This window comes from Lepus europaeus, chromosome 21, assembly GCF_033115175.1.
Source record: "Lepus europaeus isolate LE1 chromosome 21, mLepTim1.pri, whole genome shotgun sequence".
NCBI classification, from domain to species: domain Eukaryota; kingdom Metazoa; phylum Chordata; class Mammalia; order Lagomorpha; family Leporidae; genus Lepus; species Lepus europaeus.
In genome coordinates this window covers 8,651,505-8,668,181 of record NC_084847.1, presented here as the reverse complement: position 1 = coordinate 8,668,181, position 16,677 = coordinate 8,651,505, and the positions used below count along the sequence as shown (strand labels likewise).

The following is a 16,677-nucleotide window of genomic DNA, read 5'->3' as shown; positions in this document are numbered from 1 at the left end:
CCGAATCTGCAGATGTCAAATCTTAGAAACAGGGCCGGTGCCGCGGCTCACTAGGCTAATCCTCCGCCAGCAGTGCCGGCACACCGGGTTCTAGTCCTGGTTGGGGCGCCAGATTCTGTCTCGGTTGCCCCTCTTCCAGGCCAGCTCTCTGCTGTGGCCCGGGAAGGCAGTGGAGGATGGCCCAAGTGCTTGGGCCCTGCACCCCATGGGAGACCAGGAGAAGCACCTGGCTCTTGCCTTCGGATCAGCACGGTGCGCCGGCTGCGGCGGCCATTGGAAGGTGAACCAATGGCAAAGGAAGACCTTTCTCTCTGTCTCTCTCTCACTGTCCACTCTGCTTGTCAAAAAAAAAAAAAGAAAAAAAATCTTATATACAAGCACGGTGACACCTCCACAGTTGTAATAACTGAGGCCACTAGCAAGTGACTCCCAGCGGGGTAGCATATACTGCATGGATACATTGGACAAAGGTTCCCGGCAGAATGGTGAGGGCTGGTGCAGGATTTCACAGTGCTACTCAGAACACTGAGTGATTACAAATTTAGGAATTGTTTCTATCTAGAATTTAAAAAATACTTCTGGTCCTCGTTGACTGTGGGTAACTGAAATCTCAAACCACGGTGAGGACTTCTGTGTGTATTAGAGCGAGGTTTATTTTCAGGCGTTGGCTCATTTAGGCAGTTTCAAAATCTGCAGGGTGGGTCATCAGGCTGGAGACCCGGGAAGAGTGGACACTGAAGCTCAAGTCTGCGGGTCATCTCGTCTGCACGCCCTCTGGCTCACAGGAGGTCCGACTCTTGTTCTGTGCAGCCGTTGACTGATTGGACCAGGCTCACCCCATCTGCTCAGTTCAAAGTCCCCTCATTCAAATGTGGATCTCATCCCTGAACACCCACCCAGAGATGCAAGGGCCCGGCCGTGCTGCCGCCTGAAGTGGGCCAGCCAGGACGGTTGGGGTGGACCAAACCCACAGCAGAGCCCCTTGTAAACCTCTGCCATTTGAGTTCCCTTCCAACCCCTCAAAGAGGAAATCCCAGTTTTGCACTGCTATGTCTTTAAAACTTCCCGAGCACTTGTGACATCCTGTCTTAGGGGCAGAAGGTCGGCCTGGGACTGGCACCCCAGCAGCCGGCTTCTAGTGGAATTTCATGACGCCATTGTGTTTCCACTGTGTTTCTTCTTCCCAGCACCCTCCTCGTGGCGAGTGACCTGACTTTCCATTTCAGTCGTAATCCAAGGCTTCCTTTGTAAAAATGTCAGCTGACGAAGTGAATAGGTGACGAGTGGTGGTCCACGGACACCCATGGAGCTCCGCAGGCCACGCGGGGATGATGGGTTTGGGGTAACGTCACCTTGGTGGCTGAGACAGGGCCCGAGACAGCCCCGCTTTGTCACGCGCCCCGAGCTGGCTGTTTCTTTTCTTCCCAGAGACTGCCCTGGTGGTCTGTTTGCACTGGCAGTGGCTCCCATCCCAGAGTGGTGGCAGCAGATGGGAGGAGAGGATGTTGGCTCCGTGGAGAGAAGGCCTGGAGCAGGTGTGGGTCCATGGCAGACTCAGATGGGAGGAGAGGATGTTGGCTCCGTGGAGAGAAGGCCTGGAGCAGGTGTGGGTCCATGGCAGACTCAGATGGGAGGAGAGGATGTTGGCTCCGTGGAGAGAAGGCCTGGAGCAGGTGTGGGTCCATGGAAGACTCAGATGGGAGGAGAGGATGCTGGCTCCATGGAGAGAAGGCCTGGAGCGGGTGTGGGTCCATGGCAGATTCCTTGCCCTTGAGCCTGGCGAGGCTTGGCAGCACGTCCACAGTATTCCCTCTGTGCCAGACGCTGTTTTTTTGTTTTTTGTTTTATTTTTTGCCAGGCAGAGTGGACAGTGAGAGAGAGAGAGAGACAGAGAGAAAGGTCTTTCTTTTCTGTTGGTTCACCTTGCAATGGCCGCTGCGGCCGGCACACCGTGCTGATCCGAAGGCAGGAGCCAGGTGCTTCTCCTGGTCTCCCATGGGGTGCAGGGCCCAAGGTCTTGGGCCATCCTCCACTGCCTTCCTGGGCCATAGCAGAGAGCTGGCCTGGAAGAGGGGCAACTGGGACAGAATCCGGCACCCCGACCGGGACTAGAACCCGGTGTCCCGGCGCCACAGGCGGAGGACTAGCCTATTGAGCCGCAGTGCCGGCCAAGACGCTGTTCTAAGCACTAATTACGTCCTCGTGGTCCTAAGAGGCAGGTATAGCAGTGTCATCCCTACTTTACAGACGGGGAAACTGAGGCAGCGAGTGATGGAGCTGCAAGACTGCCATCCAGTCTGGCTCGAGTCCTTGCTCCGACCTCATTTTCTTTGAATTACTTCCTGCTTTTCTTCCACCCTCTGTCTCTCTCCTGTATTAACTTACAAGTTAACCAGGTGGGGCCCCGGCTTCTTGGTCTGGAGGCTTCACAGGGGCGGGGGGGGGGGGGGGAGCGCGCGGCTGGCTGAGTTGTGGGCAGTGATGCGTAACTCCCAACACAATCCGTGTACAGAAATGGTAGCTCTTGTTGGGTAGGAAAGAGGAGAAGCTGTGAACATGAACGCAGCTGAACTCCTGGGGGTACTTTAAGGTCAGCAGTCATAGGAGTGCTGTGGGGGAGAAAGAGGTTCCTAACTCAACAGGTGCAAGTTTGGGGAACACCCAGAACTTGACTCCAGCAACCTAATCCGAATCAACCCCACCCCCACCCCGACAAGCCGTGTGCCAGCAGGTGCACGCCCAGCCCTCTCCGGGCAGCACTGGGTGTTGGCGGGGCCTCTTCATTGCTGGGAGCCCCTTTATGATGGGGGCCAGCAGGAAGCTGTGTTGCTGGGGTCAGGCAGCAGCTGTTGGCAGAGAGCAGAGCAGTTGATCGCTGTTCTGTGAACACGCACGCAGGCGTGCACGTACGTGGCTCTGGGGAAGCTAAGACCTGGCTTCTGGCCTTGACTCTAACTGCACGCTGTCGCCCCGAACCAATGGGCTGCTGCTGTGTGACAGACCATTCCAGAACCTGATAGCTGATAGGAGAGACGCTGATTTGGCTGTGAGTCTGCATGTAGGCGGTTTGGGCTGGGCTCAGCTGGGTGGTTTCCCTGCACTTAGTTGGGCGTCCTTATGTATGTCTGGGGTTGGGGTGGTGGTCGACCGGGGGCTGGCTGGTCTCATCTCTGCCCTCTAGCACCTCAGGCTGGGTGCGTTCACGTGTGGGCAGATGGAGCGAGAGGAAGTACTGATGCTTCCTGAGATCCTGGGTCCGAGTTGGCACCATGCCACTCTGCCACCTTGTACTGATCAAACAAATGGGTGGGGAAATGAATCCGGCCTCTCGATGGGAGGAGTCCGTTTGCTAATGTTATAAATGTCTTGCTTATGTATATGAGGGTTGCTGATCTGTCTCTTGTGACGTCTTGGTGTGGTTCAGGGATCAGAAGTGGCAGCCCCGTGGAGGGGGGGGCTGGCCTCCTCTTCACTTTCCTGGAGCGGTTTCTTTAGGACTGGCTGACTTCACCAGGGGAGCCACGTAGGCTGCCGATTTTCCTGTGGGAAGGAACCCCAGGCCCTGGCTAAGTATTTATTTGTCCTTTTATTTCTAAAATGGTAAGGAAAGCCTGGCTCCGTGTCCTTACTTCTAACGAGTTCTTGAGTGCCTCAGCTGTTTGTTCAACACGGACTCCTGGGCTGGACGCTGTGCTGAGTGCTGGGAAGACCACCCTGCAGAGACAGGCGTGGCCGGGAGACGCGTGGCGCCCGAGTGAGCGACAGCAGCGACACATCGGGCGGAGAGAGAGGCTTGGAGGAGCAAAGCCAAGAAGGGCTTTAGTTCACTCCTCAAATGCCCACTACAGCTAGGGCTGGGCCAGTCTGAGGCCAGGAGCACAGAGCTCCGTCTGGGTCCAGCACGTGGGTGGCAGGTCCTTGGGCCACCCCCTCCTGCCTGCTGGGGTGTGCGGTAGTAGGAGGCTGGACCAGAGCAGAGTAGGCTGGGCTTGAGTCAGCCCCTCCCACACGGGATGCCGGTGTCACATGCCGCCCCTCCCCCGCCCCTGCTTTCTGCCGAGTGACAAGTGACGAGCTGCCCATCTTCGCACATTTCCATCACCAGGAGGTTTCTGAATCAAAATGAGCTGTTCCCGCCGGCCTGCAGCTGTGCCCCCACTTCCCAGTCCCTGGGTGCACGGTGGGCCGGCTGTCCTCTTGGCCCAGCAGGGGGCTCTAGAACCCTTGCCCCGCCCTGGGCCCCTCACAGGTCCTGGATCCTGCGTCTCCGCGAGCTCCCTGCTCTCCTCTCTGTCCCCTCTCGGTGTCGGGGTCCCCATCCTTTCTCACCGGGGTTGCTCTGATGGCTCCGCCCACTCACCCCCTGCTGATCCCTGCTCTTGGTGGTGCAGTCTGGCTCCCCTGCCCATTACCTGCCCCAGCCCCATGGCCTCTGGGTTCGCTCTCCTTCAGGGCTCCTTATGCTTCCTCTCCAGCTGAGAGTTGTGGTGGGCTCGGGCCTCACAGGGTAACGCTCTGTGCCTAGGGCCAGCTTGCATCCTTTGCCTGCAGCCCTTCCTCCCCAAGGTTCTGTTGGCAAACCGCCCATCCTCAGAGACCTGGCTTGTGGGTCACCTCCTCCGTGAAGCCTTCTGACCCAGCCCCGTCCTATCTCAGGGCCAGCCACACCACACATCTCACAGCACACATGCCATCACGTGTCTCATAGCACACATGTCATCACATGTGTCAGTGAACATGTCATCACATGTACCACAGCACACAGCATCACATGTGTCTCAGCACACGTGCCATCACATGTGTCTCACAGCACACATATCTAAATATCTTCACGTGTCTCACAGCAATAATGCCATCACATGTGTCACCACATGCTGTCACATGTGTCACAGCAGTCAGATGTATCTTACAGCACACATGTTATCACACAAGCCTCATAGCAACACATCATCACACGTGTCTCAGCACACGTGCCATCACATATATCTCACAGCACACACATCACCTGTGTCTCAGCAGTAACGCCGTCACATATGTCACAGCACATGCCATCGGGTGTGTCTCACAGCCCACACATCACCTGTGTCTCAGCAGTAACGCCGTCACATATGTCACAGCACATGCCATCGGGTGTGTCTCACAGCACACACATCACCTGTGTCTCAGCAGTAACACCGTCACATATGTCACAGCACATGCCATTGGGTGTGTCTCACAGCACACACATCACATGTGTCTCGGCACACATGTGAATTATTGATGCACCCTTGTCTTTCATGGGCCCAGTGGCTCCTAGGGCCCGAGGAGCTTGCCTTACTCATCTGTGTCTCCCCAGAGTCTGGTTCACAGTGGGTGCTCACTAAATGCTCGTTGCTGAATAATCACTTCCTTTTTAAGGGGTGAGCAGTCGGCTGGTCATCAGAAGGCTGGGCTCTGAGCCCCAGTTCGCCTGTGAACCGGAGGACTGAACAGGCCCCTGACTTTGATCTCTCCTGTCCAGCGGTTCCCAGCCCTGCCACCTGAGGACGGGGTTGTCCCCTCCCGCATGCAGGACACGTAGTGCCCGTGTCCCCAGGCGCCTCGCAAGTGTGTCCCTGGAGGTGGGACTTGGAGGAAAGACAGGTAGCCACGGCCTTTATCCAGAGCCACATCTGACCCTGGGACTTTGGACGGATCTTCTGATCAGGCCATAAGGGAACAGGGCCCTAACAGGGAGAGGACACTCAGATTCGGGCCAGGCTGGATGGTGGTTTCTCTGACGCCAGACGGCCTGGGTTCAAATCCCACTGCAGCCTTTATCAGCAGTGTGACTGTGGGGAAGTTGCCTGAGCTTTGTGGGGCCTTGTTTTTTCTTTGCCTATAAAATGGGGCTAATTGCAGCCCCCACCTGTGTGTTCTGGTGAATAATGAGTAAGTTCTGAAACACAAAGAGCTCAGAGCCGTGGCTGGCACCTCGCAGGCACTGCATGGTGTATGTCGTTGTCATTAGCGTCAAGGTTATTGTTACTCCAGTGGGCCAGAGGACCCGGGGCGGCACACACAGACTCGTCCGTGAGCAGTGGCTTCTGCCCTGGAGAACTGCCAAATCCAATGTCCCGCCTGTGGCCATTTCCGGACAGAGCCAAGTGCTGGCTTGGAGCCCGGAGCCTAAGCCACACTGAGCACGAAGTTGAGCCACCCAGGGGACTCGGGCTTCCGCTGTCCACAGTGCATCTTGGATGCCTGGCTGCTCCCGCCTGGCTGGTGTCCAGATACCAGGCAGGAGGCTGAGCTGACCTCTGTCTTCCTGGAAACGGAGGCCAAAGCCACTGTCCCCTTGGAGCACCGTGGGCAGTGTGGGGGGTGGATGGGGGGAAGGTTTCCGGCCAGCCCTGGATTGATCCACCAGCATCCCCTGGCAGTGTGGCCCGGGCTGCTGTCACCAGCCAGGCCTGCCCTGGGGGACATCGCCACAGCCTCCTGGCCTCTGGGGCAGAGCTGTGGGTGCAACACTTTTGCTTGGGGGACGGGTCAGACCTCCTGGCTCCAAACATCTTGAGTTAGTCTGAGAAAGCTCCACACCTTGGGATGGTCTCTGTGCCTGTAATTCTGGGAAGAGGCTCGGGCACGGCCTGAGCTGTGGTTGCAATTGTAGGAAGAGCTCCCGAGGGTGGGAACAGAACTGGGCGGAGCAAGTGGTCAGCTTAGCAGCGCGGGAGCTGGCCAGCCCTGAATGGAGCCGGTGCCAAAGCGGCTTCCTCTTGGCAGCAACAATAGGGGCTGGGCTCCTGCAAGGAGATCTGGGTTTTTTTGTTTTTAAAGATTTTATTTATTTATTTGAGTGACAGAGTTACAGAGAGAAGGAGAGCTAGAGAGAAAGCTCTGTCTGTTGGTTCACTCCCCAATTGGCTGCAATGGCCAGAGCTGGGCTGATCTGAAGCTAGGAACCAGGAGCTTCTTCCTGGTCTCCCATGCAGGTGCAGGGGCCCAAGGACCTGGGTCATCTTCTACTGCTTTCCCAGGCCATAGTAGAGAGCTGGATGGAAGAGGAGCAGCCAGGACACGAACTGGTGTCCATGTGGGATGCCGGCACTGCAGGTGGAGGCTTAGCCTACTACGCCACAGCACCAACCTCCTCAAGATCTGTGGTTTTTTGAAGGAGAGGATGGCAGGGGACCCTAAGCTGCCTGTGGGCGGTCCCAAGGCCTTCTGTTCACCCGCGAGACACCATTGGTGACAAAGCAAACGTTGCTTCTTGGGGCAGGAGTGCACTGTGTCACGTGCAGGACTTGTGCATGTGGTACACCTTGGGCTGGATGTGTAATGCACATACACACGGACACGAATGCACCTACACATAGGTACACATACATGTACACACACACACACGTGTAAGCAAAGAGTCGTCTAAGACGCAGCAGGACGGCACGGCTTCATAGTAGACGGCGTTGGTGTCAATTGTGGTGTCCCTGTTTGCCACTTGAAGTCAGGGTGGATGCCCCTGTCACGACCTTGCCTCCTGTCAAGCCTTAGGACTTGAAATTCACAGGAGCCTGAATGTCCCATCCTGTGCACAGAGTTCCCTCAGCCGCACCTACACTTCCAGGCCTCGCCCCCTCCTCCCTCTTCCTCCTCCTCTCCCTGGCTGTCTTCTGTCCACTTCTGATGCCCAGGCCACAATGCACTGCACAGGCCACAATGCCTGTTTGCTGCTTCTCTTACCTTGATAATGGACTCTTTTTCCTCAAAAGATCTTAGGTCTCTTGTAACATACGTGATTCTATTGGTGTTTCATGGAGCAGTGCGTGTTTAGGTCTCTGGTCTGAAGACCCTTTGCCCCGGTGCCTGCAGTGCACCTGAGCCGAGGTGGGGGCGCCCAGCAGTGCACTGTGGGACCTGCCCAAGTGTGTGATGGGAAGGGGAGCGTTGTGACAAGTTTACAAAGCGGTGCTGAGTGCCTTCCGCGCCGTCTGAGTGAATCCGATCAGTGATCAGACAACAGCTCCCTGGTCCATCCAGTCTCGAAGCCGATTAATAAACACAGCAAGTGCTGCTGCTTGGCCCCCAGAACGGGGGCGGATCTGTAGCCTGGGGGTTAAGACGCCCATGACCCAGAGTGCCTGGGTTTGATTCCTGGTGCCAGCTCATGACTCCCGGTGTCGGCTAATGCAGACCTGCGTAGATAAGTAATTGAGATCCTGCCACCTGAGAGGGAGACCTGGGCTGAATTCCTAGCACTTGACTTTGAACCTGGCCAGCCAGCCGATGGGGGCACTGGAGGAGTGAATCAGCAGGTGGAGCACCGTGTGTGTGTGTCTGTGTGTGTGTGTGTGTGTCTGCCTGCCTTCCAAATTAAAAAATTTTTTAAATGCAGGAAACCCTATTTTTAGTGCAAAGACTTAAGTGTGGTTCTCAATTAGCCCCATCACCTGCAAGCATTAGCTGCCAGGCAGGTGCCACACACCCCTCCCGCCCGGTGCACAGCCCGAGGGAACACAGGCAAAGGGAAGGGATACAAAGGTGACAGGACGCAGCCTGGTTCTTACTTGACGGCTGTGTGCTCACTATTGGGTCTGATCATGTGACTAAGAAACAAGGTAGCAGAGAAATTGTCTGGGCTTGGACTTGGACTCCCAGCTCAGCAAACCCTGCTGAATCACCTGAAGCCCTGGGGGCCTCGGCTTCTGATTCCCTGCCCTGTTCCCTTGCTAGGTTGCTGTGCAGACCCAGCCCCGTGCATCGTTTTCCCGAGGGTGCCCCCCCCCCCGCCCCGCCCCATCTCCATCCTCAGAGCCCGGCTTTCTCTCCTCCCTCTGGGAGTTACGCAGCACCCTGCGCCCTGAGCACACTTTGCAGTGCGTGTGCGGGTCTTGCCTGCAGAATGTCCCACGTGCGTGTGCGTGGCTTTTCCTGCATGTCCGGTGACCGCAGCAGCTGCTGAGGCCGCGCATGCGCATGGCAGAGAGCAGGGCTGGCAGTGTCGGGAGAGGGACTGGCTGGAGGATGGGCAGCGGAGGGCGACTCCAACCATGAGCCTGAAAACAAAACCATGCATTTGCTTCACAGCTGTGCTAATGCAGCACAAACTCAGAATGATTAAAAAAAAAAAAAAAAAAAAAAAACGGGGAAGAACTGAAGGAACGTGGGACGTAGATGGAGCCCCGGGGAGCAAAGCTGAAGGAGGAAAAGGTAGAAGGAGGCGGGGAGGGAGGCCGAGTGCCCCAAGGACAGCACTGCTTCAGCGTAGCCATGCAGCTCACTGCTAGGGGAGACACGCAGGAGGGGCAGGCAGTCAGCCGGGGGGTCCAGATGCCTGCCCCCCACCCACATCACGCTGTCTGGGTTTGACTCCTGCCTCTGGCTCCGGACTCCAGCACGGAGAGAGGAGGAAGAAAGGGAAGCAGGCAACTGGAACGCCAGGGGAAATCAGAGTTTGTCAAGAGAAAAACTACGGTTCCCGTACACTGGTCTGTGGGCTCCATGTGGGCGTGGCAGCCGTATCAACAGCAGTGGCTGCTCTAAGCAGACACGGGATGGCGATGAGGCCGGGAGGGAGGTGGCGGCAAACGGGGGAGAAAGAGAAACCCCTCCCAAAGCAGGGAGCTGGTAAGTTAATTGGGAAGCAGAAATGCATGAGTGTTGTTCGGGACTATGGAGACGTAGAGGGGAGGCAGCTGAAATGTGAAAGCTGATGGTGGCCAGTGCTGTGGCGCAGTGGGTTAATCCTCCACCACCAGCGCTGGCTCCCACATGGGCGCCGGTTCAAGTCCCGGCTGCTCCTCTTCCAATCCAGCCTGGGAAAGCAGTAGATGATGGCCCAAGTGCTTGGGCTTCTGCACCCATGTGGGAGACCTGGAGGAAGCTCCTGGCTTCAGATTGGCGCAGCTCCGGCTGTTGTGACCATTTGGGGAGTGAACCAGCAGATGGAAGACCTCTCTCTCTCTCTCTCTCTCTCTCTCTTTCTGTCTGTCTCTAACTTTGTCTTTCAAATAAATGGATCTTTTAAAAAAAGAAAAGCTCACCTCTAAGCAGGTAAAACCCCAACTCAAGATAATGTTTAAATTTTATTTCATTTATTTTTTTAAAAAAGATTTATTTATCTGAAAGGCAGAGTTATGGAGAGAGAGCGAGAGATCTCTATTCACTGGTTCACTTCCCAGATGGCTACAATAGCCAGGACTGAGCCAGGCCAAAGCCAGGAGCCTAGAACTCCATTGGGATCTCCTACACAGGTGGCAGTTTCCCAAGCACCTGGGCCATCCTCCGCTGCTTTCCTAGGTGCATCAGCAGGGAGCTGGATCAGAAGAGGAGTGGCTGGGACAGGAACTGTCGCCCATAGAGGATGCCAGTGTCACAGGTGGTAGCTTAGTCTGCTGCCCCACAATCCTGGCCCCGTACATTTTGAGAGGCAGAACCTGGGAGAGCTGCCATCTACTGGTTCACCCTGTAACTGCCTGCAAAGGCTGGGACTGGGCTGGGCCACAGCGGGGAGTTAGGAGTTCAGTCCAGGTCTCCCAGGTGGGTGGCAGGGACACAGCTACTTGGAGCTGTCACCTGCTGCCTCTCGGGGGCCACACCAGCAGGAAGCTGGAGCCAGAAATTGAGCCTAGACGCTCCGGTGTGGTGCTGGCATGCTCACTGCTAGGCCGAATGCCTGCCCCCGAAGTTCTTGCATGTTTGCTCAGCCCCTGAAGAAGTTGCAGAAGCAGAAACAACACAGAGAATATTTTGCTTCTCGGTGACAGAGGCCTTTGGGAAGTGACTGTGGAGCACCCAGCGGTTGTCACAGGCATCCCAAGGGACCGCCCATGGAGGCCGAAAGGGCAGCCGAGTAGGGTTCAGGATTCCCCAGTCTGGTCCCGGCCTCGTTCCTGCCTTGCTGTGGGATCAGGGCGAGTCTTGGCCCTCTTGGCCTCACTTTCTGTCTCTGGACAATCGGGGCTTTGAGTTTCCAGTGGCCTGCTCAGCTCTTCGTTTGTAGAACTGCAGAATGACAGCTTTCCAAGCAGTGGGCACAGCAGGGAACAGAGGGAGACAGAGGGTCAGCAAGTGAGCAAGTAAGATGTGATCAGAAAGTGCAGGTGCCCGAAGAAAAGAACCCCAGGGCCTGGGACCAAGCGTGCCGGAGGAGGCGCGGCTCCTGTGCGTCCAGGGGCTGGGGATTTGTCTTTGGGGATGGGTTGTTTGAGCTGAGAGCTAGGTGATGGGAGAGACCCCACTGCAGTGGAGGGAGAGACTGCACCTGGGGAACAGTCCATGGAAACTGAGACGTGATCAGTCTGCAGCAACGGAAGTGGGGAAGACAGATCCGTGGTCAGTATTACTTTTTTTTTTTTAATCATTTATTTATTTGAAAGGCAAAGTTAGAGAGAGAGAGAGAAAGAGAGAGAAGTCTTCCATCAGCTGATTCACTCCCCAGAGGGTTGCAATGGCTGGAGCTGTGCCGATCCAAAGCCAGAAGCCAGGAGCTTCTTCCGGGTCTCCCACATGGGTGCAGGGGCCCAAGGACTGGGCCATCTTCTGCTTTCCCAGGCCCTAGCAAAGAGCTGGGTTGGAAGTGGAGCAGCCGGGACTCGAACCAGCACCCATATGGGATGCCGGCACTGCAGGTGGTGGCTTTGCCCTCTGTGCCACAGCGCTGGCTCCCAGTATTACATTTTTTGAAGGGAAAATAAGGTGGTATGAATGGCAGGCAGTCTGACGCCAGCCTGGTCCAGCGGGCCGGCCTGCAACCAGCATCCCAAGGAGGCCTTCTTGGGTCCTCAGAGGAGGCAGGAGTGCAGAGGAGCGTCCCCGCTGTGGACAGCCCTTGGATGGCCGAGCCTGGCCGGGAGAGGTCAGTGTTACACTTCTGGGAGGAACAAGGGGTGCTCAGAAGTTGGAGGTGTGGCCTCTAGGCTCCTCCACATCACGTATTCTTGATGAACTCTGAAGGTCAAGGTCGACACAGCACTCACAGTGCCCAGTGCACTTTGCAATGTATTAAAATAAAATGACAGGTAAGTTCAACTGAAGGCACATTTTTTTGGCTCGGCACCTCCACCTCTAGGAATTTGCGATTCAGAGATATTAATGCCGATGGGCAGGGAAGTGCAAGGGTTTCGTGGGCAGTGTGGTTTGGGGCAGCAGTCTGCAAGCACCCGCATGGCCATCCACAGGAACACCGGCAGCCATTGAAGGCTGGAGCCGGAATCGGGCGCCCTGGGAAAGAGCGATCTCTGTAGGACGCTACTATTTGAGAAAACCTTGCTTAGAGGATGGGGTTGACGTCACAAACCCCGCTGGAGGAAGGGCAGAGCGCAGCACCGTGGCGATGGAGGAGCTCCACCAATCTGGAGAGCGGACAGGCGGTGTTCCCTCCAATCAGGAGAGAAGGAGTGAGTGAGGGGCGGGGCACGAGGCCGGAAGTGTTATGCTGGTGTAGCGTTTCCTCACGGAAACAAGAGGAGTGGGGAGTAAGAGTTCCGCCCTAACAGGGTGCATGGGAAACGGAGACAGGTTAGAAGGGAGAATTATTTTGGAATAGAATGCAGGAGTAAAGGGCCCTGCTGCTGAATGCTTTCTTCCCAAATCTGGTGACGTCACCAGCGATGGCCTGGGCGCAAGTTCTTTCATTGAGTCCCCCCTTTTGTTTATTACCGGGGGTCTGAGTTCTGGGTGTTGTCCTGGGAGGGTACTAAGTAGGTGACATTCACTGCTCTATTCCTGAATTTCCTGGGGGCCAAGTGGGTCAAACCATCCCCAGCCACGCTTGAAGAGCACCCGACCTTTCTCTTATGCCAGCCCGCAGACAGTACTCGACCCCTTTCTCTGCAGGAGACGGTTCCCAGTATCTGAAATCTGCAACTGAAATTCTCAGGGGTTCAAGCGAACACTTCGGAATGATTCTCAGGGTGGTGCTGTGGCGCGGGGGTAAGGCTGCGGCCTGCAGTGCTGGTGTCCCATATGGGTGCTGGTTGGAGTTCCAACTGCTCCACTTCCTTTTTTTTTTTTTTTTTAAAGATTTATTTTATTTGAAAGACAGCGTGAGAGAGAGAGAGAGAGAAAGAGAGAGAGAGAGAGAGAGAGAGAGAGAGAGAGAGAGAGAGAGAGAGGTCTTCCATCCACTGGTTCACTCTCCAAATGGCTGCAACAGCTGGAGCTGAGCTGATGTGAAGCCAGGAGCCAGGGGCTTCTTCCAGATCTCCCAACTGGGTGCAGAGGCCCAACAACTTGGCTCGTCCTCTGCTTTCTGAGGTGCATTAGGAAGGAGCTAGATTGGAAGTGGAGCAACTCAAACCAGTGTCCATGTGGGATGGCGGTGCTGCAGACTGGGGCTTTAACCCGCTGGCCCCCAGCTGCTCCACAGCTGATCCAGCTCTCTGCTAATGGCCTGGAAAAGCACAGAAGATAGCCCAAGGGCCCCTTCCAACCATGTAGGAGACCCAGAAGAACCTCCTGGCTTTGTGGCCATCTGGGGAGTGAACCAGCAGATGGAAGGTCTCTCTCTCTCTCTCTCTCTCTCTCTCTCTCTCTCTCTCTGTTTCTCCCTCTCTGTAATTCTTTGAAATAAATAAATAAATATGAACTAGCTAACACTGAGGCCCAACTCCATTTGTTTACATAATGTTTTCCTTAAACAGCCCCCCTATAAATCTGCAAAACATTTGTTTTTAAAGGATACTTTATGTCACTGCTATAAATGGTATTGTCTTATAAAAAGAAAGAGCTTTGATAATAAATTTAATAAACTCAAACTAGCATCATTAAATTCTAGCCGCAAACTATCACCAAACCAAAGCTCTGATTTTTCTGTTAAAAAAATATGGCAAATGTTAGAGCCACACTAGTGCCAGTCTATGTATTTTCCCCATGGACTCGGAAGGACTGGAATGGGGCTTTTTACTATGCAGTTCAGTGTTACTTAATGCACCATCCATGCCTCCTAAGAGCTGAATTTCACACACTGGGAGAGAATGGGTGAAAGCCCGTTTTCTGCTTTTCTAAAAGGTTTCAGTTAATGTTCGTATGCATTTGTGTCATCTGAGCTGGCCGGTATATGGAGCCATTGTCCCCTGGAGTTCACGGCCTACAGAAGTTGGCACGTTGGAGCTCCAGCTGATGTTCAAGTGGCGTGGCATTCCGCCTGGTCCATGAGCACTTTTGCTGGGATCAGAAATGCAACTATTTGATGGCAACGAAGAATGACGCAGGCTCAAACAAAGGGGGATTTGTCCTTTATTGAAAGAATTGAAGGAATCTCCGAGCTGGCTCACTGGGTTCTTCCAAGTGGTGATGCCCAGAGTTGCAGCCGGGACCTCCCAGGCTGAGTTCTCATCGTACTGTTGAGTCCTGGGAGGCAAGGAGGGCTCCCGTGTGCAGCCGTGAGCTTCAGTCTCCTGAGAGGTTAATGGAGGGACAGGGAGTGTGGTTGGAGAGTAGGACTGAGGGAGACAGGGGCTGTGTCTGCACGGTGCGTGCCTGCTAGAAGAAAGGAGAGCTGGTGCCCAACAGGCCTAGTCCACGTGATTCTGTTTCAGAAATGTCAGTGAGCATGGAATCTCTCCTCATGCAGGCTGCACAACACGGGCCAACCGACAACATGATGCCACCGGGGGTTAGGCAGACACGAAAGTATGTTGTGTGCTTCCGTTTCTGAGCTAGGTCTGCGGTAGGCAGGTGCACACAGGCAGAAACAGGTTAGCGGATCCAGGGACTGGGGGAGGAGAGCACAGGGAGTGATTGCTTTGTGGGCATTGAGGTTTTTTTATTTTTTATTTTTATTTGAAAGGCAGAGTTAAAGAGAGGCAGAGCCAGAGAGAGAAAAAGAGAGAGAGGTTTTCCATCTGCTGCTTCACTCCCCAATTGGCAACAACAGCCGAAGCTGTGCTGATCCGAAGCCAGGAACCAGGAGCTTCTTATGGGTCTCCCATTTGGGTGCAGGGGCCCAAGGACCTGGGCTATCTTCCACTGCTTCCCCAGGCTGTAGCCAAGAGCTGGATTGGAAGTGGCGCAGCCAAAACTTAAACTGGCGGCCATATGGGATACTGGCACTGTAGGTGATGACTTGACCTGCTACGCCACAGCGCCGGCCCCATATAAATCTTATGTTAAGTGCATTTCACCCTAATTTAAAAACTCTTCCAAGGCCAGCACCATGGCTTAGTGGGTAAAATCACCACCTATGACTCCGGCATCACATATGAGTGCCGGTTCAAGTCCCAGCTGCTCCACTTCTGATCCAGCTCCCTGTTAATGTGCCTGGGAGAGCAGCAGAAGATGGCCCACGTTCTTGGGCCCCTGCACCCATGGGGGAGACTTGGATGAAGCTCCTGTCTCCTGGCTTCAGCCTGGCCTAGCCTCTGGCCGTTATGCCCATCTCAGGAGTGAAACAGCAGATGGAAGATCCCTCTTTCTCTCTTTTTTTTTTAATAGAAAACTTTTATTTAATAAATATAAATTTCAAAAGTACAACTTTTGGATTATAGCGGTTCTTCCCCCATAACCACCCTCCCACCCACAAACCATCCCATCTCCTGCTCCCTCTCCCATCCCATTCTTTATTAAGATTCATTTGTAATTAGAAGGTCTCTATTTCCCTCTAACTCTGATTTTCAGATAAATAATTTTTTTAAAAAAAGCTCTCCCACAAATTACTTTTTAATTGCAAAGGGAAAATGTACACTGACAGAATCTGGCAGACATACCGAGATGGTCAAAGCTGGCACCACCAGTAGTGGGACAGTCTGCCACCCTGCGCCTCCTGGTGGGGTGCGCTGAGGACATGTGTGTGCAAGCCTCCTGCCCCCGCTCCCCGGCAACAAACCATAACCGGAACAGTCATTAGGGGCCATCAAGAACAAGCTTGGGGGATGGTCCATAAAATAAATGCTTAATACTCTTATAATATCAGTGTCGTGAAAAGCAAAATAAAGGCTGCAGAACCATCTCGGATGAGAGGAGACTGAGGAGAAATGACGACAAGTGCCAAGCAGCATCTCGGGTGGGACCCTGGGTCACAGAAAGAGCAGCAGGGGGCGTTGCTGGGCCAACAGGGAAGTGAGTCCGTACTGGGGATGCGGCAGCAGCGCCGCCCCCCCCCCCCCCCCCCCCCGTTAGCTTCCTTAATCCTGATCGTCACACTGCAGCTATGGAGGGAAATGTCCTTGTGTCTCAGAAATAAACACGAAAATATTCAGACGTAAAAAGGCAACTTATTTTCAAGTGGTTCAGAAGATTATGCATGTGTGTGTGTGAGTGTGTATCTTGTAAAATGAGCTAACATTTCATCAAAGTCAAAATAGGTTCTGATTTGGGCTGCATTTTAAAAAGTGTTAGCTTCACTTTTTAATTTCCTTTTTTTTTTTTTTTTTGACAGGCAGAGAGGACAGTGAGAGAGAGAGAAAGAGACAGAGAGAAAGGTCTTCCTTTGCCGTTGGTTCACCCTCCAATGCCCGCTGTGGCTGGTGCACTGCGGCCGGCGCACTGCGCTGATCCAAAGCCAGGAGCCAGGTGCTTCTCCTGGTCTCCCATGGGGTGCAGGGCCCAAGGACTTGGGCCATCCTCCACTGCACTCCCTGGCCACAGCAGAGAGCTGGCCTGGAAGAGGGGCAACCGGGATAGAATCCGGCGCCCCAACCGGGACTAGAACCTGGTGTGCCGGTGCCGCAGGTGGAGGACTAGCCTATTGAGCCGTGGCGCCAGCCAATTTTATTTTCT

At 54.6% G+C, this 16,677-nt stretch overlaps 1 protein-coding gene across 2 annotated transcripts in view; it reads left to right on the top strand.

Annotated features, from left to right (window-relative positions):
• Nucleotides 1–16,677, top strand: part of EMP2 (epithelial membrane protein 2) — a 39,060-nt gene that overhangs the window by 12,668 nt on the left and 9,715 nt on the right. The gene's annotated exons all lie outside the window — the stretch shown is intronic.